The 27,557-nt window shown below is 36.8% G+C and overlaps 2 long non-coding RNA genes across 4 annotated transcripts in view; both read left to right on the top strand.

The window, feature by feature from the left end:
* The window catches only part of LOC140339672 (uncharacterized), a 34,832-nt gene extending 27,976 nt beyond the window's left edge, over positions 1-6,856 (top strand). For 2 of the 3 annotated variants that reach the window (XR_011922504.1, XR_011922505.1), the window contains exon 2: positions 5,440-6,856. This is a non-coding gene — a long non-coding RNA (uncharacterized lncRNA). Of the gene's footprint in view, positions 1-4,158; positions 5,100-5,439 lie in introns of those variants that run through there. The other variant, XR_011922503.1, reaches the window with a different exon arrangement.
* Positions 6,857-9,022: 2,166 nt separating this feature from the next.
* On the top strand, positions 9,023-12,024 carry LOC140339551 (uncharacterized). The gene is made up of 2 exons (XR_011922469.1): positions 9,023-10,127; positions 10,210-12,024. It is a non-coding gene; the product is annotated as an uncharacterized lncRNA (long non-coding RNA).
* Positions 12,025-27,557: the final 15,533 nt, after the last annotated feature.

Below are 27,557 nucleotides of genomic sequence, written 5' to 3'. Positions count from 1 at the left end.
CAGGGTTTATTACATGTGTTTATGACTGTGATGTTGGTTTTTAATGCACATAAAATATTTTAGGACACTATTTGTTTCAGAATCTTTTTTTTCTTCATTTCTCTTCTCTAAAAACTGGTGCGTCTTATGGTCCAGTGCGTCTTATGGTCAGAAAAATACGGTAATCCATATGGACGCCACAGACAAAGCCAAAGTGTCACAGGTATGCAGCAGGACCCGGATCACAACAGCACAAAGAGGTGAGGGTCAAAATTGCCCAGATAAGTATTAAACAGGTTTTATAAAACCCACATGTATAAAAGGGATAGGTTTTTTATATATAGATTAAGAGGGGTGATTTATCATTTAATGCCTCCCAAATATTATGAAAACCAACGTGCAGATTAAGTTACTTTGTCACGTGCACATCTTTGGAAAGTCCATGGCCTGTAAGAAAAGTTAAATCTCCTAAGGCAATTTTTCTTGGTATATCAAAAACATAAATCATTAAAAAGGTTCAATAGCTTTGACAAATTCCAACATATTTTGAAGGCCACTGTTTTTATAAAGTAAATGTTGTGCCAGACTATACATAGGAGTTGTACATAGGAGCGGCTGCGATTTTAGGTGAACAGATTGTCATAACACCATCAGCCCATTTTATCGAAACAAATTTACACATTTCAAAGCAACTAACCAAACGTGTTCTGGTCATCTTTCACCAACAACTTTAAGTAAACCTAGGTTGTGCCAATGGAGAAATTGTATTTTTAGTTTGATTTTCTAATCTGCATGCCTCTGTTGGGTTAGTGACTCACAAAGGCCTGAGGTCAAAGACAATTCATGAACCAGTATTTTTAGAAGGAGGGCAACAATAGCAATTCAAGCGCAAGTTTACTTAAAGCGTACCTAAACTCAGAATTTTCATTTAACATAAAAATGTAGACAACCTTTTTATGTTAAGTAAAAATTCTGTTTGTTTGTTTTTTTCTTTTTAAGTGCAAAAGAAAAAAAAAAGGGTGCTACACCATTCCTTACTTAGGCACCTAGGTGATGAATAATATTTGGGAGCTCAAAGCCTCCCAGGATACCTACGTCAGGCATCCCAGAAGGCTCTTGGGTGCTGCTTCTGTGCACGCTCGAGCACCTGAGGTATGTGCAGAAGGAGCTCTTTCGTCAAAAGGGGGAAAAAAAGCCGATCTCACGCATGCGTAGTGAGAACGGCAAGTTTTTTTCCCAAGCTACGTCGCCCAATGTCGTGCCTGTGTCAGGTGATGTGGGAAGAAGAACCTGGAAGAAGAGGTGAAGATGGCGGCGCCTAGGGCACCGGCCCAAAGACGGATACCGGGACAATGTGGGACCCGATGGAAGAACAGTGTATATTGAGATTGAGGAATCCACAGATTTAGTGTGATTTTTTTTTCACTTTAGTTCCGCTTTAATTATTCACCACAATATATAATTTATAATATTACTTTTTTTTTTAACATGACACAATTTATTCATTTATATTAACATATAGGACAATTCTATACACATAGCTTTTTTTAGTTACTGTAGTATAAAATTCCTTATTTCACTATTCCTCTTTCAGTATGTTAAATTTTGCTTTTTATATACACTGTGATAATGGTAATACAACTTCCCAGAAGACAAAGTCATATGATATCAATGAATCTTTAGGACCTGAAATTTTTATGGTAATATTTCTGAATTGTATTTGTAATGCATATTTTGGAATGTACAGAAATTTTGTTGAAAGGGTGTATATTTTGTTTTAGGAATTTTGCAAGAAACATTTTGTCAGCATGATTTTTTCTGTTTGTCATACATAAAAAATAATTTTTAGTAGCTGTTTTTTAGAATTCTTAGAGGGTCAGATCATGATATATTTATATGAGAGTTTGCAGGTTTGTGTGCTTGCCATAGTTATTAGATAACCTCCTATCGTGTGTTACTTCTCCCACCTCCTAGATTGTAAGCTCTTCGGGGCAGGGTACTCTGCTCCTCCTGTGTCACTGTCTGTATCTGTCTGTCATTTGCAACTCCTATTTAATGCACAGCGCTGCATAATATGTTGGCGCTATATAAATCCTGTTTATATAATAATAATAATAATAATAATAATAATATTATTAATAACCATTTTCACAGTCCATGTTGGATTTTTATGTGACTTTGCTCATCCACAATCCAAATGTTTATTATGAAACCTATTGATTGTTCAGGGCAACAACAATGGCTCTACATATTTATTTAAAGCAGATTGTGATAAGTCCAATTTGTGCATTCAGCCAAACTAATACCTATATTGTCCTCAGTGATCCCTTACCACTCCTTCTTGCAAAATACTAGGTGTCAAAGTCTAGAAGGAGCGGTGGTGTCGCTTTGGCATATAACAGTAGTTTATGGGGGGATTGTATGCACCAACAAACCTGAAATTGCAGATTTTTTTATGCCAGGTACAATAAAGAAAGGAGCTACATGGGCATTAGACATCTTCCTTCTGCATCTTGTGCCTGTAAGGATTCAGTTAAACATGATACCGCTCTCAGACAATCAAAGTAAATAGGATTTCTACTTACTTAGGATGTTTGGTGACCTCTGCTTGCTTGTTTGACACATCAAAAAGCTAATATTGGCATATTTACTGCATGTTTAATGTTTACCACAATGACCTCAATATAACATTTGCATTGCTAGTTAATGATGAAAACTACATCAGCAAAAAAAGAATCCTTGTTGTATATATAATGATAGGTAAATTTACACTGATCTTGTGAAAAGTAAATATTAGGTTTTATTTGTGTGTCCTTTTAGTAGCTAAAAATGTCATTATTGACCTATATACTAGGGACAGAGGTGAACATGAATGCAATCATATGTTCACTAAATCAGTATTAAAATAGGTGACAAGGTGACACAAGAAAAAGAACATGAACATAATGCATTTGCTTTGTGGGATCAAATGAGCAAGTGTGTAGAAATGTATCTTGAGGAATTCTTTTCCATGCATCAGCATTACAAATCTTTTATAGCAGCAAGCGTGTTAAGTGTGTGTATAGTTTTTTACTATGATGCTAAAATTCTTACACCACCAATTGTTTTGCAGACAACTTAGATTCCTCCTATGTGAATATGAACCTTATGCTTAGTTTAAATTTTTACTTGCACCAATGCACTAATGAGTTCAACACTTGTAAATGCCAACCGTAACCTTATATGTTGAATAGATGAAATCCTAATTCTGAAACATTAGCAGTCCCCTTTCTTGGTTAATATATTGACAATCAGAAGATTTAAGACACAATTGTGCCCACATTTTGCTTCCATTCCTAGATCTGCTGTGACCATTTGTGGATACCTAGAATTCAATATTATATGGTTATGATACAACTGATATGTAAGACTAGTCTCTTAAGCTACGTACACACGTCCAATGGTTCTTGCCCGATAGTCGGCTCAGGGCCAATATCGGACGAGAATCTAGCGTGTACAGCGCCCGGCGTCCATCATCCAAACGACTGTTCTGACGGATCCACGGACGATGGACAATGAACCGTCCTAATGCAAGGGAAGGGAAAGAGCCTGCAGCAGGGTGCCGCTCCGTTGTCGTTGTCGTTTTAGTCTATTGTCGTTGGAAAGGATCGTGAAAGATCCTTTCCAACAACAATATTTGCACGTGTACACAGCTTTAGAAAGGCCTCCAGCTGCCTATTTTCAATACTTATGGAACATGATCACAACTCCTATTTTCTAGGTTTGCTGTAATTGGATGCACCATCTGTGGAAGCCTTACATTACTATGTATTTATTGTTCAGTTTATGCATGGATATCATGTTTCAGAGATGACTATAACTGAGATCCAAAATTGGTTTTGACCTTGGACTATTTATATGACTGTAAGAGAGGGACTATGTACATTTTTTTTTAATTGGGAAGCCCAATGGATGGTATATATAATTTTTTCCCATATAAAGCATTTGTATGTATATATGTTGTTATATGCATTGTTAAGTAAATCCATAAGGTACATATAGACCTCTTATAATTGTTGGTTTGGAACAGGTTATCTATATTTATCCAGGTGGCTAAAAGGACTAGTTTTTTTTTTATTGTAATAGGTAAAATATTGAGGTAATATTTTATTATTTAAGTATTATCATTATTATTATTATTATTATTATTATTATTATTAATAAAATCTGAGATGATATCTAACAATACTAATATATTATCTTAGAACTCTAATACTTTGGACCTGATTTATTAAAGCTCCCCAAGGCTGCAGAGAATTCACTTTCATCAGTGAAGCTGGGTGACCCAGCAAACATGGAATGGATTTCAAGACATTTGCTTTTTGCTAACAAATGTTTTGAATCCTGTACCAGATCTATTCCAGGTTTGCTGGATCACCCAGCTTTACTGATGAAAGTGTATTCTCTCCAGCCTTGGAGAGCTTTAATAAGTTCGGCCCTGTATGTCATCTAAGAATTCTAAAGTTATTATCTGACATCTGTAAGATATTATTTAAAAATTCTGGTGTGTTGTCTTGGAATTGTGAGTTATTATCTCATTATTATATTTAGCTGATTTACCGAAGAAGTTGAAAATCAACACAATAAACTGTGTAAACATTTACTTTAACTCTACATCTACATCATGTGAAAAGTAAATTCTTGTTTCCCTTTTTTTTGCATTTGCTGATTGCAGCTTTTTTTGGCTAAATCCCTATAAACCAAATCCCTATAAATAAAGACATATTAGATGTAAGGTTGGATGTTCTGCTGTGATCTGCATTAGCCAATCAAATTGTAGACAACTGAAATAAGATCAGTGAAAAATGTATTTGGTTTGGTTGCTTTAGGATATTGCATTCTTAACAATATACCACATAATTACACATTACAGTTTTGGAAATACATTTCAGTTATTGTGTACATTTAATGCTGATATAAAAATAATCTCTGCTGTATTAATACAACTTTTGTTTTTCTTTTAGAAATAGAAATACTGTAACTTCATTCAATCAATAAGCTTTGATGATACTTACAAAAAACAAGACTAAAAGGAAATCAAATACTTGCTAAGCAGCTTAGGTAGCACCTGAAAAGACTTGGTAAAAATTCTATGTCTCTGGGGAATGCTAGAGAAAAATATAAATATGGAAATTTATTGTAATGAGCCAACATCTCAGAAATGTGTCTTTCCGTCTAACTGTGGAAGAGTTCTATATTTCCAGCTATAAATTGTTTCCTCATGTGTCCAGAGGCATTGTTACACAATGTGACCCAAGAGCAAAATTTGCATTTCATACTCTGTATTTATTTTTTTAAAGAAATCATAACTGTAGTGTAACCACATTATCTTTCCTTAAATATGATTTTGTCCAATTAAACGCCATTATGATGTATTGTCCATAATATCTTTTAAAGTGACTCTGTGCTTTGCTTTCACAGGGCAAGACCCAAATGCATTTTGTCAATTTTCTGTGCTCCTCTGCATTTACCCTACCACTTCAGATATGAATGGACGTAATGCCAATTGCGAAATCACATGAATGGAGGATAAGCATGTCAGAAGAAGTTCACACTAACTGGAAATTAATGATCAGAAGCCTTCCCGTTTAATCCATTTTAGGTTCATTCCATTCTAATCTCATAATATTGTTAAAATGATACTGTAATTTCAAAATATTTTTTTCTCATTTTAGAATGTGCACTAATTTAAAAAAATACCTTGTGATCCTGTTATAAAGGGCTTTATTCAGGCAAAATATTATGTACCTGTCATGCAATTCCTCTCTGGCACTGTGACCATGTCACCCACATTCTCTATTAAGAGTAGCCGTGCCCAGGCTCATTGTACAGGCATGGTCATCCATAAAAGTCTAGTCTAGACATGGCTCCTGGTGGGTGCCAGGTTCAGGACTGCAACGCCATCCAATAGAACATGGACCATTCACGTAACTCAACTGTCCCAAAATTAACCAATGACAGTGGTGGGGGCACTGGATCTGGTAAATAAGCCATATTGTTCATAATTTGTAATTTTTATTGGTAGTTGTCAGGGAAGAAAACGTTTAAATACCATGGGGGGTTTACTTTACTTGGATTTAGTTCAGTGGGTTGTATTTGCAAAATGAAGTTGTAGTATTATTGCCCTATGCATACCTGCACATTGGTGTAAACTGGGCACATTGGGAATTATTGTTTTTGATAAGTATTGCACTGGGTTGCTATACGATACTGAAGAACAACCCATCTCAGAACTCAAAACAACAAGGTCTGATGGATCATTGTGCTTCACTATCCTTTGGGAACAAAGCTGGACAAAATAATAATAAAAACCCATGTAGGAAATTAATAAAAAATTCTTGCCTTTTCCATGACTTACCTGTTCCCCTTAGAACACTTAGGTAAGGCCGATGTGATGTCATACTCCAAACGAATCCAGAGTTGCCCAAATCTTTCAAGAACACATTGGGCCTGATTTGTAAAGCTCTCCAAGACTGGAGATGATAGGCTATTATGGGAGAACCTGGGTGATCCTGGAAACCTAAAATGGATCTGGTCCAGGACTGAAAACATTTACCAACTCAAAGCAAATGATTTTTAAGAAATCCATCCCAGCTTTGCTGGAACTAATATTATTATCATTATTATTAATAAACGGGATTTATATAGCGCCAACATATTACGCAGTGCTGTACATTAAATAGGAAACTATGTTTTTTAGCATAATCATGCCAGGTTTGGGCTACTATGTTTTCTCTAGGATGTCCTTGGAAGGATCATAACAACACACTTGAATTTGAAATATTCATGTCACAGAGTCTATTAAAGTACAAATAATAAATTGAAAAATAATATATTATTATGTTGTACAACTCTTTGCTTGAAGGGCCTTTGATCTATTCATAATGTGAGATGTAACTTTTTCAGTAAAAGTAGCATTTTCAATTTTAAAGATTTTATTGATATTTGATAACTGGAGGGGGAGGGCAACATAGGGGGACAACATAGGGGTGGATGTAACAAAAGTTACACATAGTAGGGGGATATATCTTTGACGGTTAACAACATTTGTAAAACACTAAGGTAGAAAAGTAGCATTGCGAAAAGGGAAAAGCTTATAGATCTATGGCACAGGCAAGGTGAATGAAATATACCTTTCATGAGAATTGTAGATTATTCTTGCAGCCACAATCCTACAATACCTGCTGGGTGATTGTTGAAATAACAGAGTAAGCTATTTACATATATCATTTTCCAGCACAATGATTTTATAAAATGACTAAGCAGGAAACACCACACAAAAATACTGTACTGTATAAATAATGAAAAACACAGATTTCTAATCTGAAGGAATCTCTGACATTACAATTGGGCTTATGATATTAACATATTTTTACATAGTAGATAAAGTTAGATGTGGCGAGGGGAGGATAACAAAAAGGGGAAGGCTGCATCCCATGGGAAGTATTCAGTGGATAGAAGAATACCATATAAATGTATACAGATTTCATGTGGTCTGCATCATCCATTCGCCTGCAAAAGAAAAATCATAATTCTTTATTAAATCACAGTTAAAAAAATAACAACAAGGTAAAAATGCACATATATCTTTTTTATCTATTTAAAATTTTATGTAGATAACATATTGTGCTAAATAGTCATTCACTTGCCATTATAAATATTTATATATAGTGATTATCTAAAGCAGGGGTCGGCAAACTCCAGCCTTTAGGCCAGATACGGCCTAGCCAGTAGTTCGTTCTGGCCTAACGCCCCCTGGCCGATCCAGCCTAATGCTGGCCGGTAACCGGCGCCTCTGGAGCAGCGGCCGGCCGGATTTGCCAGGGGGGGTTAAGAACTACTGGAGCCTGAGCCACCGAAGCTGCTAGAGCCGCCTGAGCCTCCTTGCTGTTGCTTCCCTATTTACCTTGGCTGGCGTTGATACTTCTGCCACCACGGTAAATGGGGAATGCTCTCCCCGAAGGAAAATCCCTCTTCTCTGCAATGCATACGGAGGAGAGGGATTTCACTTCAGGGGGCGTTCCCTGGTGGTGTGCGGAGCCATTAGGGTGGGACACAGAGTCCGGCCTAGTGTGCTCCCACCCACCCCTGAAATGGTCTAGAGGTTATAAAAGTTTGCCAACCCCTAATCTAAAGTTTGTTTTATCTCCAGTGTGTGAACCCATTTTCAGTTCCTTATCTAGTACAGTACTAGTAATTCTAGCTCATACGTCTCTTCTGAATACTGTATCAACAGAAGAGTCTTCATAAGTCAGGGAAATATAGAGGTTCACACAAATTTAATCAACACATTTTACAGAATGTAGTGCTCAGGATGTGGAGTGACAGCTGGTCCCTGTGGCCCTTTAAAATTCAAGACATATTAATACTCCATTTAAGTGAAGAAGAAATGATCAATTTATTATGTGTCAAAGCTTGTTTTTATGGCTTTGGCCTACTACAGGAGTTCTGATCTAATTGTAATGGGCAGGTTGGTTAATTAAAATAATTAATTAAAATCATCCACATGGGGCTAGTCAACAGATATTCTGCAGTGGTTCAATCTCTCTTCATCCCTAATGGACCAGCTTGTCCTCTACTAATAACCACATCTGTAAGCACTTCTGACTTATCTTTGTTCCTAGCAAAGGACAGATTATCAGCTAAGAGAAGAAAAGGATATTTTTTTGCAAGAACTTGCAATAAAATGAACCTATTGTTTGGCCCCACATGGGTACAGCACAGGTTCACATTCAAAACTGTTGGGTGCAACAATGTTACAACAATGCTATTACCAACAACCATATACTGGGGGAAGTACAATGCCTGACTGATCCAAAAAGTACTGGTACTGCACACCAGAACTGAGCATGGCACGTTTTTCTTCTGTTCCGCTGCACAGTTCTTTAGGTCTGTAACCATACTGCATTGTGATAATATCTAATGAATCAGATTTTTTTAGGGTTACCACGAGCAGAACATCTGTGTAATTATTAACAATTTGGGGGAAAATCTTTATGAGCAGGCCCCCCTTCTTATTGGCTGTCTTCCTCTAATGTAGGTAATGGTATCTAAACTGTCCTTATTATCTCTGAATAAGAACATACATAAATTATCTGAAATAACCCGCCAAGGCTGCGTCTTGTGGCACACTCAATGAGGCCGCATGGGGAGCTATAATGTATACTACCTCCTCTGGGCTAAGCATTAGCTGCTAATATCTGTATCACAATGGAGAGACAATTTTCTATTATAGATGACCAGAATTAAAATGTAGCAACTGTCCCCTGAAAAGATGGCAATCTTTACTGCCTGCGTTTTTATTATTATTATTAAACAGGATTTATATAGCGCCAACATATTACACAGCGCTGTAGATTAAATAGTGGTTGCAAATGGCAAACGAATACAGACAGAGACACTGCGTTTGTTGGCATTTTGTTACTGCAACCTTGTGTGAGGGCCACTGGCATAAACTTTACATTCCTGACATCATCTAAAAATAAATCTTAGGTTTTGACGATTCTACTCAACAATATGGAGACATAATAGTTCTGAGCACTTACGCAAGATGTGAATGGAAAACATAACATCCCCAGCTACATGAGCTGAATGTCAATAACGTTTGCTGAATCTGAAGTTGATGATGTAAACGATAGAGGTAAGCGAGGCTGCAGACGTAAGTCAGACGGACTGTTAAATTTATTAGAATGTTACAGTGAATCTCGTCAGCATTCACACATGATGAGCATGAAGCAGTTACTAGCATATCATTGTTCCTTAGGCATCATGCTGTTGTACATGTAAGCCAGTCTGAAAGAAACGTCTGAGTTTATAAATAGCAAAGCTGAATTTCACAGTATTGCAGCACTGCCTTGAAGAGTCTTTGATGTATACCACTTACTATACTGCTACAAAAAATTACCCCCAGGACATGTGTAATATATTCATATTTTCTGATTGTTTTAGGATTTTTGTCTCTTGTGTGTTTCAGCTGTACCAAAAACTCGAGATCGTCTTTATTTTATATTCACAGATCCTACCGTCACTGTGCCACTGCTCTGTGTCCCTCAATTGTCATTTTGCCAGAGAAGTATCAATCTAAAAAAATACTAATGCCCCGAACTAAAGTAAGCAGGGTTCTCTCAATTAGAATTCATCATAAGGAATAATCTGGGGACTCTAAATATTGATTTTGGAATTCTTTTGTAGGTTGACCTTCAATCAATAGACTGTACACATAATCCCAGTTCACGCTTTATCTCATTAATGCATTTATCTTGTAGTTGTAATTTTGCTGCAAGGCAATGGACATATAAACTAGTTTTATATCTATTTATCTAAATTGCATTAAGCTGCATTTTTTTTTGTTTTTTTAGCAATTTGTGGGGTTTCAGAATACTCAATCGAGATAAGTCCCCTTTATCTGGCTGATAATTGTTGTACACAGGACCAGAACAAGAGATTTTCTACCATTGATCTATTCTCCCCGGCTCAGTATTAAACTATGTCATCTGTCAGAGCCCAGCAAAATAAGAAATTATCGGAAGATATCCTCTGCCAGCTCTCAACAATGAGGAGATGGTGGTTACACTCACAGATTATTATTACACAGTATTTATATAGCACCATCATATTATGCTGTACAATGTCCATAGTCATGTCACTAAGTGTCTCTCAAAGGAGCTCACAATCTAATGTCCCTACCATAGTCAATACCATACCAAGGTCAATTGTTTGGGGGGAAGCCAATTAGCCTCACTGTATGTTTTTGGAATGTGGGAGGAAACCGTAGTACCCGGAGGAAACCCACACAGACACAAGGAGAACCTGCAAACTTCATGCAGATAATGTCCTGGCTGAGATTCAAACCTGGGACCTAGCACTGTAAAGGCCGGGGTGCTAACCCCTGAGCCACCATTCTGCCCAGATGAACTGCTAAGGGTCCACACTAACAAAGGTCTGGAGGGGCTTATGATGTGAATGTAGGAGTTTGACATAAGGGTGATACTCTGAACTAAAAAGGTGGGTCCCGATGTAAAAGTGGGATGTGAAGGGGGGACTCCCTTGACATGAATAGGGATATTCTGTGTTGAAGTTAAGAACACTGATGAGAAGTGTGGAATTCTAACATTAAAAGGTAGATATGTATAGAGGGGAATCTTGACTCTGATGTAAAGGTTGGGTCCTGGTGTAGAGGAGTAGGGCACATTTGAAAGAACTTGTCAAAAATGAGAATTGAGGGCCATAGATCTTTACCTAAAATACCATCAACAGTGTAGGTCAGAATTCCACGTTAGGATACATGGGTACACTTCTAGAGGAAACTGCTAATGATCTTCTCCACTAAGAACACATACTGTACATGTATCATTCCCAAATCTCAGCTCAATATCACATAAATTCTAATTTATTAACAATATAATCTATGGATGTAGATGAAATATTTCAAAGTTGTTCTAGATAATCAAGCATGTGATTTGGTGATATTTAAGGTACATACCAGTTAGGTATTAAGGTGCCTAAGCAACTAGCACCTCTAATGGGCCCTCAAACCGTGTAAGGGATACTACACTATGTCCATGTTAGGGTGATTGGAGTCCATTTTTAATGTAATCCCCTCTGGTGTACTCTAATATCCACACACATTTTGGGTAATAGTCCCCTAGCTCACTCCTGAACTATCTGAAATTCACTCTATTGAACTGCCAAACCATGGTTGTTGTACTTCTAACAGGAGAAAAGTGCAGGGTATATAAGTGTGCATATGCTTCAAAGTTTTTTCAAACTTCTTGAGGTCTTAAACATCAGTCAAATACTTGTGAACAGAAATGTTTTGACCTGACCGATGCGGATTCTTTCGGTTTTACATTTGGTATCACTTTTAGTTGGTTGAATGTAGAAATTCAGATTGAAGTTATAGTTTTATGAAACGATTAAATGGAATGTGCAATCAAAAAAAGTCCAATGTATGACCAGATAAATTTTGTGTGTATGGACAAATAAAAGAAAGCTTTACACTGCCAATTGACTTCTGCAACTGTACTCGCTCCTCATTCATGATATGGATAATACATTTTCCATGAAGATGTCTAACCATTTGTAATGCCATTTAACCTAACAACCGATCATAATATACCTACATATTTTGCAGTAAATATACTGTATGAATACTGGTTCAGCTTGTTAAATGGTTGCCAGAACAATATCCTTATTTGAAAAGGTAACTAAAGTTAGTGCTAGTTTAAATAATCAGCAAAAGGTGGTTTTGGAAACAACTGCCTTGTCTCCGTTCATTATAAAATATAACACTTGATTTTAAGGGCCCCTAAGACTCTGTTCAGCTGCATTGACATAAAGTTAGACACTTTTGAGCCTGATTTATTTAGGCTCTCCAAGGCTGGAGAGAATATAATTTCATCAGTGAAGCTGGGTGATACAGCAAATTTGGAATTAATTTCTTCAAAGTCATTTGCTATTTGCTAACAAATGTTTTGAATCCTGGACTGGATCCATTCCAGGTTTGCTGGATCACCCAGCTTCACTGATGAAAGTGTAACCTCTCCAGCCTTAGAGAGCTTTCATAATTCGGACCCAATTACCTAGTATCATTTAATTTCCTATCCTACTTCTTGCTTTCTGGTAATAATAATTTTATATACTAAAATATATTTATTATTCTGCAGAAAATACATTTTAAGGTATTTTGTTTATTATTTTGCAGTGGATCATGGTTACTTTGCCTGCTGCATATCCACTAAGCAGGTTTTTCTATATTTTTTAATATGTATATGATTGCAACTGTCCTGCAATTCACATACATATGTGTTGTCTAACACCTATCATCCTTTGCAAGTCACAGGCTTGTGCATGCATATATCAAGCTGGAATGTGACCCAACCTTGGTGCATTACCATAATGTAGGATGGTAAACCATTATATATAACCTATAAATATTAATGAACTCCATATTTACTACAATTATTTTCAGGTTTATACAACACTTACAAAATATATGCAAAATACACTGCCACATGACCTACTTAGTACTTTTAGGCCACAGAAAGAAATGGTTTTTAATATTTATATATTTATTGTGATTATAAATAAATTAGAATAAAAATAAATTGTGATTATATTTTCCTTTTTGGTTTTTCTCCTCTGGCCACCACTAGACATGGCTAAATTCAGCAAAAGCTGCTGTTATTAGTGGGAGATGAAAATCCTGCATAGGGAATGACATTGTGCTTTATTGTGCTGTTATTTTGATATAGCCATATGTTCCTCGTGGCAATGTCCTGCTTCCCATGCCTTTCTTTAACAACAGTTTACTTAGTGTATGTTTAGACTGGCAGTGAGTTTGCGGTGTGGTTACTTACTTCCTAATGCCTGTGAACCGTTGCTTTGGAAGAGACACTATCGGTAGCTTCCCCTTTAGACTTCAGTGGAGTCTGCTCAAAAGTTCGCAAATTTCAAACCCAACCCAAGGAGAATTGTTTGTCCCTAGAGACCTCCTAGGACAGCCAGCAGCATTTAGCCAAAAGAATTTTAAAAATGGAAAAGAACAATATTAAATTATAACATAGAAATGGTGAACTTTACTCCAACTGATGGTGCCAAAAATGCACCATATAATTAAATTAAATCTGTTGAACTGATTGATGGACGATATTACCTTGTAGTCACACAAATATCAAGAAGAGGTAATTTTTCCCAGTGATCATTTATCTCTTCAATGTTTCACTTATCTCAGACTAATAAATTATTGAAGAATGACCATTCATAGGTCAAGAGTATTATTAACTGCAGACAAAATGTCAGTACAAGTTTAAAAGGGGAGCCACAGCTGGGTACCGCAGCCAGTTTCCTAGAGTGATAAATGTTATTTAAGTTACGTAAAGTCATCGGAACACTGAAATTCATATAAAGCATAATTTGCATAGCAGAAATGCCTTTGTTGCTTGTTATAAACAAAGTACAGTATATATGTAATGACAGGTCATATGATAGGAGTGCTTTAGGAGATCATTTTTGAAGATTGAACAAATACTAGACTTGTTTTTCATTCAATCTCTTGATAAACCAGATATACTGGTTTTATCCTAGGTACTGGAAAAATACAGGCTTGCACATGATATAAAGCACTGGAATTGTGTAATATCATAAATGGTAAAGGTACGGACCAATTTATCATCAGGTATTTGTAGGATAGTGCTTGGGGCATCAGAGGTGCCATTGAGAACACACAATATTTATCATTTGATTTATTTCTTTTCGGAAATTTTATCTTTATAGCTATTTTTGTCATGTGTCTGTGAAAGACCTGCCAGCTGAAAAACTTCATTGATCTAAGCAATACTCCCTCCCCGTTCTATATTGCTGCTATTTTTATCATCACGGACCTCTTTTATAGTCCAGCCCTGGCCCTTTATTTCAATGAATGATGGGCAGCAATATTCAACCCATTGCATGTGTCAGAACCAGAGGGTATGGGTGTGTTGTTAGCTGTTGCCTTACATATATAAAACTGGGTTTTTAAATAATTGATGAATACACTAAGATGAGGTTGATTTACTTAAAATAAAAAGAATGTTCATTTAGCCCAGCCTAATAGCCCATCATATGCATTAAAAATGGATACTTGGGGTTTATTTACTATGAATAGGTCCTGATCAAGATAAATGCTTAGTTGGCAAAGTGAATGTTGAATTTAGAATGTTATTTTAACTTTATTGCATTTACTTTTCCTTTGTACCATGATCACCAATCAATGGAGCCCCATGGTACTTAGGCCACATAAATCTGTACAATGCAAGGACCAATTGCTTGTGCTTGCTTTGCGTGCCAAAGCTTCCTAGTCCTTCTAATAGTAAATACAGCCTTACCTGATCCGCTGGCGTCCCGTGCTATCCATCACCGCGATCTCTGTCTTCTTCTCTCTTCCTCAGGCTGGCTTCTGCATCCGATGAGTCACTGGGGAGTTTCCGGTGATGTCGGTGCTTGCAGACGGTGCCGGCGGGGCGGGAAATTCAAAATCCATTTGTATTGCATTCCATACAAAATAGCTGTATGGAATGCAATACACTGGATTAATATGTGTAAAAGCAGCCCATTGTTTTCAAGAACATTTATTTTACAGTTCATATATTAGTATGAGTATAATGTGTATTTAAAAAAAAAAATTAAATAAATAATTTTTTTTTTTTAATATATAGATATTTTAATTTTTTCAATTTATTATTTTTACATGATTTTGTGTTTCAAACTTTATTATACTCATATTAATATAATATATTGTAAAATACATTTTTAATGAAAAACAATGTACCGCTTTTAGACATATAAACCGGAAAGAAATTAACCGCTAGGGAGGTTAATACCTAATACTTTAATACTAATGCTAGTTATTCTCAGATTAGTTTTGTGTACAAATACAGCACACTGACTGAAATACATTTATTAAGCTGTTACCATGTGTGTCTATTTGAGGCCTAAAATGGGTTTGGTTATTCAATACAATTTTCTCATCGACTACTATTACTGCTGCAAATATAGACACAGCAGCTTAAAACAGTCACATGACCTCTTTGCGTCTGGTCTTTGGGTTCTCTATAGCAAGGTGACCCCTTAACATTTGTGCACATGAAAGAGATTAACAGCAGGTACTGTTCTGTCATGCATGCTTGGTGTCTGCTCATTTAAAAATTATTTTTTTCTCACTTTATTAGGTTTCCTAGAAGTGCCTTTCCTTCAGTGTAAATGTTATTCTCTGTAACTGAAAGCCAAAAAAAAAAAAATAACATATTCCCATATATTCAGGATCCTTGTGAACTTCATTTTCACCAGTAAATAATATTCATTATTGGCACTCCAATAATGAAAATCTTATATTTGAATAGATTTGTACTATACTTATTGTATACATAGAATAGGCAATGCAATAAGCAATAAGTAAAGAGTGCTGTCCTTCATCATACAGATTAGATTAGATCATCCCTAAAAGATTAGATCAATATTGTGGTGCATGGTGGTAATTTAGGTAAATCATCAATATCAGGGAGATCAATCATTTACCTGGTCGTGCATAAATAGACTAGTGTAAGGCCGGCATTCTTTAAAAAGATATTTAGATTACCATGTCAATATTGAGGACCATGATCAATTAAACTCCAATTTAACATGTTCTATAGATACTTTTAGATTTTCTTTTTCAAGATGCACAGAATATAACTAAAAATTAAAATGTAAAAACAATGACACCAGTGACAGCTGATCTGATTGCCTTAAGGAATCAGGAAATATTTTTTAGTAAATTGAGTAAATGTTTACTGTAAATGGAGTAAATTGATCAATGTTTTTATAGGATTTTTCACTTTCCTCTGGATCATATATTTTTCTATCCTGAATATTTAGGTTTTATAGCATGTTTATTTATTTGTGTCTTTTTCTCAACCTGATGTAACAATGTCTTTTTGTTTCAAAGTGGGAGTGCGATGACAGTTTTTATTTTGGATAAAAACCTATTTCATTGATTGGTGTCTCTTTATCATGCCTGTAGTCAGGCATTTTAAAGTATTTCTACTTACCATTTTTGGGTGATTTTTTTGGCATCGCATACTCTATTTCCCCCTTGGTGTCATGTGATTCAATGTAGTTGACTATAATAACTTAGTTAATGGTTACGCGGAATGTAAATTTACACCATTCCCAATTTGATGGTTTCTAACCATTAAACCAAGCTAAATGTTCAGTACTTATAGTACCATTAATGGTAAACCATTTTTTACAGTTACATTACAATCCTTCTTTCTTGGCTACGATATGGTAGGTCTATGGATCCAATACTAAGTGCTATATCTTTCACCTTTCTGCTGTCTTCATACCACATTTTATTACCATCTGCCATACGTTGTTTTCTTCCTTTTGTGTATGAAAAATTTCAAACAACATTGGCGGCAACCAATTGTATTTCACCTCCAAAGATCATTGCTGGTTGTCTGTTCTAGGTATCAACTCCATGAATATTGCTATTTAAATCTACTTCTTGTAATCTAAAATTACATTTATTGTATCTTCACTGACTTTACTGATGTCCTTGTACTCCATGAAAATTGAGTTTTAAATTTCACTTTTCAAGAAAACGGTAAGTAGATGATTGTAAATTAAACTCTAAACAAGTACCTTGATGCAACTGAATATTCATATATTTATTGCATTATTTCAACTGGTATTGGCTCCAACAGCTGATTAAGATACAATATATGCTAGCATGACTTTACTTGGGCTTGATTAAGATTGGGTATGAGTCAATGAATCATTGCAAATATATTTCTAATTTCTGGCCAAAGTCATTATGCCCTGTGAACGGTGAAATTGTTTGTTAATTAAAGGTTCCTGGTTCAATGAACCATTTGTGAACAGGAGTTTATTTTACAGAATCTAAATGCAGTACTTGTGTTATATGCAAGAACTTTACATTGTGCCATGGTTATCATTTTAGCTCAAACCTAAAGGTTATATCCAGGCATGATCTAAATGTACAAACATTCCTCTCTATAGCATATACCAGCATTGTTTCTTTCAGGAGAAACCACTTTTGTTATAGCATGTGAAATCATCACAACATTTAAAATTAAATTCAAGCTCCTGTGTTCTGTGTTCCAGTTCTTGTCCCACTTACTTTTCTAACCTGGTGAAAAAAAATACACCCCCAGCCTCTCTCTCCGCTCCTCCGATGACCTACTACTGGCTTCCTCACTCATAACCTCATCACATACACGGCTCAGAGACTTTTCTAGAGCTGCCCCGACTCTCTGGAATGGTCTTCCTCATCATATTCGGCTTGCTCCTACTTTTTGCATTCAAAACCTATTTTTTCAAACTCGCCCACCCATCTTCTTCTGTCTTTTGAAACCATTACTAGTTCCCACCATTACATATCTCCCATCCTATTTTGTGCTAATTCCCCCACCTCCTAGATTGTAAGCTCTTTGGGGCATGGTCCTCTCCTCCTGTATCACTGTCTGTATTTGTCTGTCATTTGAAACCCCTATTTAATGTACAGCGCTGCGTAATATGTTGGCACTATATAAATCTTGTTTATTATTATTAATAATAATAATACCAATAACAATAATAATAAAAGACCGGTACATTTTTTGCAGGGGAGGTTCCTGGGAGTTTAATTTCTATGTCCAGAATACCGTCTCTCACAAACCATTTACCATGGGAGGACATAGCCAATAGTGGGCCACTATGCAGAACTGACTTGGGACCCCCACTTTAAACTGATTTGGGGCCCCTGTGGGGCCTCTTGTGGCTGAGGAGGGTATAGCAATAGTACACTTTGCACCTTCCATTACTTGCCCTTTCCCTACCTGTGGCATGTGAATAGACTCATGGGGTCAAAGCCAACAGTATTGTTTACTGGGAAATAAATCAAAATATGCATTTCAAGTGAGAGTGTGTCTTGTGCACTCTACCTGTGTTATCTAAGGGAATCCTTCCACTACAGAACAGTAAGTCCCTATGTGCAGATGATGAGAACAAGTGAGATTCAGTTCAGCAAAAGAGAACTAGACATGTGTTGCATTCACATGTCATATGATGAACAGGTATTTTTCTGTACCTGCAGGCTTTTTTAACAAATGCATATACTCCTTAGCTTTCTTTCATATCTGATTGCCCTTTTCTCATCATACTTTTATTTAGTGCAAAAAAAATCCATCAATTTCTCAAATACTGTTATTTATTTGTTACAATGAACAATCAGTAAATGTACAGTGCATTTCCACTTTCAGTAATACAATAAATCAGAAGGAAAATGAATATTATACAGTGTTTATATAACGCCAACATATTACAAAGTCCATAGTCCTGTCTCTAGCTGTCCTTCAGAGGGGCTCACTATCTAATGTCCCTACCATAGTCATATGTTTTTAATACAGTGTAAGGGGGAAGCCATATAATCCAACTGTATATATTTTTGGGATGTGGGAGGAAACACAAGGACAACCTGCAAACTCCATGCAGATAGTGTCCTAGCTTTGAACCTGGGACCTAGCGCTGCAAAGACAAGAGTGCTAACTACTGTGCCACCGTGCTGTCTGTTATCCAAATATCAAAAGAAATATATTTGTATGTTGACAAATCATTAAAGAAATTAACCTAGATATCATAAGTGTAATGAAAGTAATACTAAGTAAACCAAGGCAGTAAACAAAACATGGAAACAGCCCCGAGTATATTACAATACAAGAATATCTGTATCCTGGCTTGCATTACCTATTGTGCAAACCATGTGGAACCAAAACAAATTCAGAGCCAGGAAAAACATCCTAACCTAGCCAGACTGGTAATGCTTCATAATTTGTGGAACTCATTCATGGCTTCACCAGGTTCGTGCATTGGCATCTGATATGTACACATGATTACCATATACATAAGCAGGGAATAGGGATATAAGCCGTAAAACTTGGCATAGGCGATTGAAATTGTCCAAACTTTGTAATATATGTACCATTGTTTTTATTATCTGCAAATGTCAGTGCTATACATATACACAATCATTTGTAAAATAAAGTTGTTTAATACAAGTTTACACATTGAAACGGATTGTAGAAACTGGCTGAGGTCAAAGTTTTAGGATTCCAATAAGCTAAATTCTGATGCAAATAAACCCTCAGTGGCTTTAAAATACCTTTTCCTGAATATACTTAACTACAATTTCCCCCACAGTATTTTTTTCTGAATGTCCGATTGCTGATATTTATTCTACTTTCTTTGGGCCTAGTACATTCTGGATTCAGACTATGGGGCTGATTTATTAAAGCTCTCCAAAGATGGAGAAAATACACTTTCATCAGTGAAGCTGGAATGGATTTTCCTATTCCCATTTCAGGTTTGCTGGATCACCCAGCTTCACTGATGAAAGTGTATCCTCTCCAGCCTTGGAGAGCTTCAATATATAAGGCCCTATGACTGGATAGCAAATAGAGAAACAGCACACTGCTAATCTCTGTAGTTTGCCATCTTTTTCCCTTTGTAAGCATCCTTTACAGTATATAAAATGATTGGCTTAAAGTGCTGCTACTTCAGTCACTCTCCAGCCCGGCTATATAGAGACTATAGGAGGCTGTTATCAGGTCAAACTTAGCTAGTTACACTGCTTGCATTTAAAAAAGAAATTGAATAATGTATTAATGATTTTAGAGTCTCATTATTTGTGTATTTTATATTGGCCCTAATCTTTAAATATTCAAGCTAAACCCTAAATTATTTTTGGGAGAGGTGGAGGGAAGGACATTATGCCAGGGTGGTCCAGGTGCACTTTCAGAAGATAGTTGAAATATAATTGTATGACATGGTGTATAGCAATGTGACTTACCTATTCAGGAGGAATTGACATCCTAAAGAGAACGGCGGCGAGGCACAGATGTTCAGTGATTGTAAAGCTTTGTACATATATCAGATAATTGTCAACCAAGATGATTGGTTGTGCTCATACATTCGCCACGTGCACAGTGTTTCCCCAATGTTACCAAAGCAGATTGATGAAGGACTAATTGGGAACAACCACTGATCACTCCTTCAGCTCTAGAAAAGTCTTGGAGATGTGCGTGTGATGAGGTTATGAGTGAGGAAGTCATTAGTAAGTCATCGGAGGAGCGGAGAGAGCAGCTGGGGAAGTATTTTTCTACCAGGTCAGAAAAGAAAGTGGGACAAGAACTGTGGAGGGATTTGAAGGCAAAGCACAGGCGCTGGAATTTGAATTTGAAGGTAAAAGAGAAGCAGCAGAAGAGGAGGGGTGGGAAGGATGGATGAGTCTGGGTGCAGCGTTCATAATAGATTGTAGAGGAGAGAGTCAGATTAGTGGAATACCAGAGAGGAGGAAGTTACAGTAGTCCAGACGAGAGATGATAAGAGCATGTACAAGGAGTTTGGTGGTCTCTGGGGACAGGTAGAGGTGGATTATGGAGATGTTGCATAGGTGAAAGTGACAGGACCTGGAAATGTTTCCGAATATGGGAGATGAAGAAGTGGGCAGAATTGAATATAAATTTTACCTTTTAGGGAAAGTGTAAATGTACATTGTACAGAAGTTTCCGAGGCTCGGACAAGGTGGATGGGCAGTGTAGGAAAGGAAAATACAAAGTCACCTTACTACTTTTCCTGTTATGGTAGAAGAACAGGTTCACTTTAAGCAAAAGTAATTTGGCAACAAATACAACCTGCTAATATAAATAATAAATTAATCATTGCTAAAAATTATAGTTATGAGCTATTAATAGAAATGTCTAAATAAATATTTAACGTAATTAGAGGGTGTTAACTGCAAAAATGTTACTAATTATCAGCCTATAATGAAACCCGCTGAAATAAATGTCTGGGTGTGCAATGGGAGTTTCTGAAAGTGTTAGGTAAGAATTTCACAGATAATTGTGAGCTTACATCACCTTTATTACAGGTGACTTCCGATCACAAGATGTTTTTGTTACGTTGTTCCTTCTCTTTCTGCATTCCTGAGCCCAGCCTACTAAAAGGTAAAGCAGTCATGCATAGATTCACGTCTGCAGGAAAGAGGATTCAGGATTTACTATAAAATGTGCCTGTCATCAGATAACAACCATAGATGGTAATGTTTATCTCCAGGAAGATAAGGCTTTATAGGCACAAACAAAGCTGTTCATGCAAAACAGGGACAGCAATCAAACATTTCAGGTTAAACACTCAGAGTGACAGACATGACAGACTAAAACAGATTAAACCTTGTGTGCACTGGCCATTGTAAATTGTGAAATAAACTGAAAAAAAATGTTTTGCTCACAATAGTTTTAAGGGAGTGGAAGTGGTAGAAAATATGCAACAGGTAGAAAGACAGAAAAAGAGCTCTAACTTCTACCCGTTCCAAAAAGCGATGTGCACATGCTAGACCAGGGGTGCCCAACAGGTGGATGACGATCTACCGGTAGATAGCAAAGGCAACACGAGTTGATCACGGAGCCCTGCCTTTCACAATAAACTCTACCACGCACAGGAGTTAGGTCCAAGTTTTTATTGTTGGTAGATCATTTTGACTTGGTCATATTAAAAGTAGCTTGCAAGCCAAAAAAGTGTGGGCACCCCTGTGCTAGATGTTTTTCACCCATGAACGTGTGAATGATCATAAACATCCAGCAAGAATAGTCGTAATCTTGCACAATCCTTTCCAACGGCTATGCACTGCACGATGCATGAATGAGTGCTGTACATACAGCACCGTTCTTCTCTATGCGGAGGGGAGGGGAAGAACGATGGAGCTGCACCCTGCTGCATGCTCTCCCCCTTCCCTTGCATTACGATCATTCGTCGTTCATCGCCAATGGATCGGCCAGGACGGTCGTTCGGACGATAAACAATGTGCGCTGTGCACACTTCAGAATCTTGTCCGATATCGACTCTGAGCCGAGTATTGGGGAGAACCATGGGAAGGGTGTATGTAGCTTAAGAAAAATGTTTTAGCTTGACATATAGTTAAGATAATAAAGATTATTATCGATAACAGATGAAGGGTCTGTTTAGGTGATTGATACATGCTTCATCCCACAATCATGTTAGTGCTTATGTTTATCATTGCTGTCCTCATTCTTTATTTTGCTTGTTGCAGAACAAAGATCAGGCACTATGGCAATGGTCGCAGACAGGTGCTCACACTACAGCAATAAACTAAAGTCTGGGTCTATCTAAACTAAAGAATACAAATTCAGTTCCCCGGTCCCATAGAGTGGTGACCTTATTATTTTATATTTTATTTTTAGGGTGGCTACGCTTACTACTTAATTTACGGAGGTGGACTGTTGCCACCCTTGGATAGCAGCACCTGTGGAAGTAGATTTGGATGGACTTTACATACATGAATAAATAAAAAAAGCATAACTCCAGCTGAAAGATTTTAAGAAGTTACAGCAACATTTTATTTGGGGGGTTCTGGGAACAAAATTATTAAAAGCTGTTTATTGTAACCTGTCAGTGATAAATCGTTTGAGTCACAAACACAGGGAGAACATGCAAATCCTACATAGACAGTGTCCTATTTTAGATTAAAACCTGGGACCCTAGTACTGCAAGGAAAGAGCATGTTCTGCAAAAATGCAAGGGTTACAGAGCAGGCGGCATTCAGGAGTTCTAGCAGTAGTCTTGTAGTCAGGAAGCAGAGAAATAGCAACACTTAGAAAACTAGGACTGAAGCCAGGAGGCATAAAGTACAAGGCAGAAATAAGGTAAAGTCAGGTGTGGTCAGTGGTGGAGGATCAAGAGGCAGGGATATGAATGACAATACAAAACCCACCAACAACTCACAAGGGACAGCAATTGTGGAATAATTAAACCAAGTACACCACAGTACATAAAAGACAGATGTAAGTTAGAAGAAAAAGTAGGAAGAGATATAGGCTGAATTCATATAAGTGATAAAGAAAGTGTCTGGAAAGATGTAGCTGAATGGACTAATTAAACCCCGCATGTGTAGCAGATCACAGAACACATAATTTTAGGTACAGAAAATTATAGAACAAGATAGTTCCAGATACATCTAAATAATTCTACATACAGAACAAGTCCAGGTGAATGGGACTAACTACTACTAGAGATAATTCTGGTCTGAGGCTGCCAGACTCCAATGTGTTTCAGGTTGAGGTTTAGCCAAAAAGCCATTGCATAGTACAACCTTGCTGAATAAATGTCATTATTAGCTATAACCTAATTTGTGCAATTTAGGCAGTGGAGCCTGTAATAAACCACTCATCTTGAGCAGTAAACTTGTTGAGCACCTCAGGTCTATCGTATTTGTTTTGACAATTCTGATCCCAGTTTATTTGCCTGTCAACAATGCTTTGTCTATACCATTCACTTCTTGGTCCTATACATTTAATTGATGATGGTGAATGCCTCCTATATACAGTGTTTCTAAAAAGAAAAAAAAAAGACCAAAAAAATAGCCAGTTGTAGAATATGTTTTGTTTGGAATTAAGAGTTTAGGACAATATCAATGATTTTAGAAATAGAATGCATTTAGTCTATTGAACTATGGTAATGGAATTTAATAGTTAAATTCAGCTCAATCAATCATTAGAACACTAGTTTGTGTATATCATAAAGACTTTGGCCTTAAAATAAAGATGACCCAAGTAGCAGTAGAAGTTGGTAGAGCCAGTTTAATAGGGGGTTAGGCAGCAAAGGGGGGGGGGGGGGGATCAAAAGGAGAAGGGGTTAGAACTTCCCTTCCACCCACCCTATTTCGGATAAAAGAGGTTCGGTAGGTTAGGCTGTTGGGGTCTTTGGAGGACATCTTTAAAAGGTGTGTGGTAAAATGGAGAACCATCTTGAGTGTGGGATCGCCAGTAGTTTATTTAAATATTGGGCTACCTGTATGGTGATGGTAAAAAAGGGGGGGCTGCGAGTAGTGTACTTGGGCTAGTGGTGTTGTGGCTGGAAACCTAAGTGTTGGTTGGGGCAACTCTTCCATATGGTAAGGTGGTAAGGAATCAGAGAGGGGGGAAAGGAGGATAAATGGAAAAGGAGTAGAAGGTGAAGTGTTTACAATGCTAGCTCCCTGGGTCATGAGTAGCAGATTCTTGTATGTACCTATGATTGTTATATCAGCATATTGGGTGGATTGACCCTTTACCACTTACCTTTAGGCATGTTCTTTTACTTTTGTGGGTTTTTTTTTTCCCCACTTTTACTTTGTCATTTTGTACTGGCTGCCAAGGATGATATGTGCATGAAGTGTGTACCATGGGAAATGGAAACAGCTCTGATTGCCATCATAGGTCATATATACTTTCAGCTCATAGCAGTACTAGGTATGAAGCTATAATGCAAAAAAAAAAACTGATGTATATTTATCTCCGATCTCAAAATGAGTAACAAAACGATAGCCTAAGGCTGCATACACAGGTCCAATGGTTCTCATCCAATATTTGGCTCAGGGCCAATATCGGAGGAGAATCTAGCGTGTGTACAGCGCCCGTCGTCCATAGTCTGAACGACCGTCTTGGCGGATCCATAGACGATGGACAACAAACAGTCCTAATTGAAGCGAAGGGGGAGAGCGCGCAGCAGGATCCTTTCCAACGACAATTATTGCACATGTGTATGTAGCTTAGGGAAATTTTTGAAATAAAGTAAATATCTCAATGAAATGTGTGAGCACAAAAAGTATCAGCAATTTTCTATTTTTTTTCCAAAGTGCAAAGATACCATTTATTATATCTTTATATAAAGATATTAGGTGATACAAGAAAATAATGCAGCAATTCATTCAGGAAATGCTAAGATTGCAATATGACAAACATTCCAATGTTATCTGGTTTATAACAAAGCCATGCATATTTTCTTAAATTACTGAGCACAAAATAATCCAGCCATCTCAAGTAAAGCTACTTTTTTAAGCCTAGTACTCCTGAGGCTTTATTCCTCTCTCTCCTGTCAAATCGTATTTGTTACTGATGCCAATCCTGCTGTAACTGAATCACCACTAAGTAAACCAGCAGATGTCAGAGACCTGAGAGGAGGTTGAAGATAAGAAAGCACAGCTTTATTTTATCATGCACATTTCAATGAATGCAGGTAAAAAGTCTGTTTTAGGTATATCAAAATTTGGAAGACAACATTTAACTGTCCAAAAAGTAATTGTTTAGACTTAGTCTGCTTTGATGGAGGTTTTTGCATGGCGGAGGTTTGTTTTCTTTATTTTTGGGCAAACCCTGCCTTTCCTCCACACACACAATTGCATTAATAAGCTCTTTGTAAATAGACAGCTTCTCCTCAAAAAAGAAAAGAAAAAAAAGATAGAGCCCTAGCATCTGACACTGCCAAGGGGCAAAGGTAATGTCACCCTTCGACAGAGCTTGAAGCTCAAAATCCTGCAAGAATGCACTCTAACCAATTGCAAGATTGCATCTTCACTGGATTTTGAGTTCCCAAAACTGGATAAAAATTTATTAAAAAACATATTTTGTCTATTTTTCTTTGTCTTTTTAAACCAGTTAACGAATAATAAAATATATTTGTTTTAAGACATTTGAACTTTAAGTTATGTTTACACTAGCCATGAAGTTAAGGTGCATATACAGCTTCCTCCTGCCTGGAAACTTCTGTTTGATCCTTCTGCAAACAGGTCCAATAGGACCCGCACTCTTTTCATTCTGGCGCAAACAGGGGGCCAGGTCTTCTTCTTCTTCCAGGTTTTTGCTGATGTTACCCAAAATCTTCCTGAAAATGTAAAAAAAAGTGTAAAAAGTTCTGATCTCACTGCGCATGCAAAGGAGGAGAAGCACACAACCTCTTGGGATATGTGACATATATCCCGAGGAGGACTTGGGGTTCCCCTTTAGTGCTTAGCGCCATGGAGGTAAAGATGGAAGGTGATGGGTTAGCCATTTATTTATATACTGTTAAAAATGTAGGTCCACTTTAAGCACTTGAACTTGTTGATTTCTTTCTTTTGTAGCATGCAATTTTTCTAATCATTCAATTTCCTAAAAGGTAATTCTGAATCATTATCATAGTGTATCATTGCTGGAGACCTAAACTTTAGAGAAAAATGATTGCATGTTTTGATCACAGTTTATTCAGTTATGGAATGGAGACCTGGTTAACTATTTTTCTGTTTAAGAAACTGTATGTTCTGCCAACATTATCCATGACATTATGAATGTTCCTCTATCCATGATGGGACTGTACTAATAATTGTTAATATTGTCTAACAGGTACTCTCTATATTATGTATTTTATTTGTACATCTAGTGCTTGTAATGTCTCTGACAAATATCCAGTACTTAGTAAGCTTCGCTTGTCCTTTCATTCTCTATTAACTTTTTGCTTAGTGACTTAAAAATTCTTTGTAAACTTTTCAAGCAGTATTTTTACAGGTTGTGATCTTATTATTATCAATGCATTGCTCTTTGTTATTTCTTCTTAGTACAATGGACAATTCATTGATAATAATTAAGGTGGACTCCAACAATACCATTCTTTTTAACACTTTGGGCTCTCCAGGAGAGCATTCATCAGTGAACCTGGCTGGTCCGAAAAAACTGGAATGGATGTGGTCCAGAATTGAAAACATTTGCTAACAATTTCAAGTGACTTTAATATATCTATTCCATGTTTGGAGTTTTTGGAGTAATTCAGCTAAAAGTTCACTCACATTGTTCGAATCTCTCTACATTTCTCATTTCAATGCATATGAAAACAATGACTCGTTTTGCTATTTGGTGGACAATTATCAAAAGTGCTCAGTAGTAACAATAGAGTAAATGTGTTATATTCTAACAAATTCATGGGGGAATTTAAGTCAAATTGACAGGAGACTAATTTATAGGTAGATCCCTTTATATCACAGCGGGAGGATGGCTTAATTAAAACAAACAGCTGTATAAATTGGCAGAAAATAAAGGTGGCATGCCGCTTCAGAGGTTAGCAATGGCTTTTGCAACACTAGGTCCTAGGTTTAAATATGGGCCAAGACTGTGGGCCTAATTTATCAATGAAATCCGCGCTCGCTGGTCGCGCGTACT

The sequence above is a fragment of the Pyxicephalus adspersus genome, chromosome 10 (genome assembly GCF_032062135.1).
Source record: "Pyxicephalus adspersus chromosome 10, UCB_Pads_2.0, whole genome shotgun sequence".
NCBI lineage: Eukaryota > Metazoa > Chordata > Amphibia > Anura > Pyxicephalidae > Pyxicephalus > Pyxicephalus adspersus.
The sequence above is the reverse complement of the archived record's forward strand: the minus strand, read 5'-3'. Positions and strand labels throughout refer to the sequence as shown.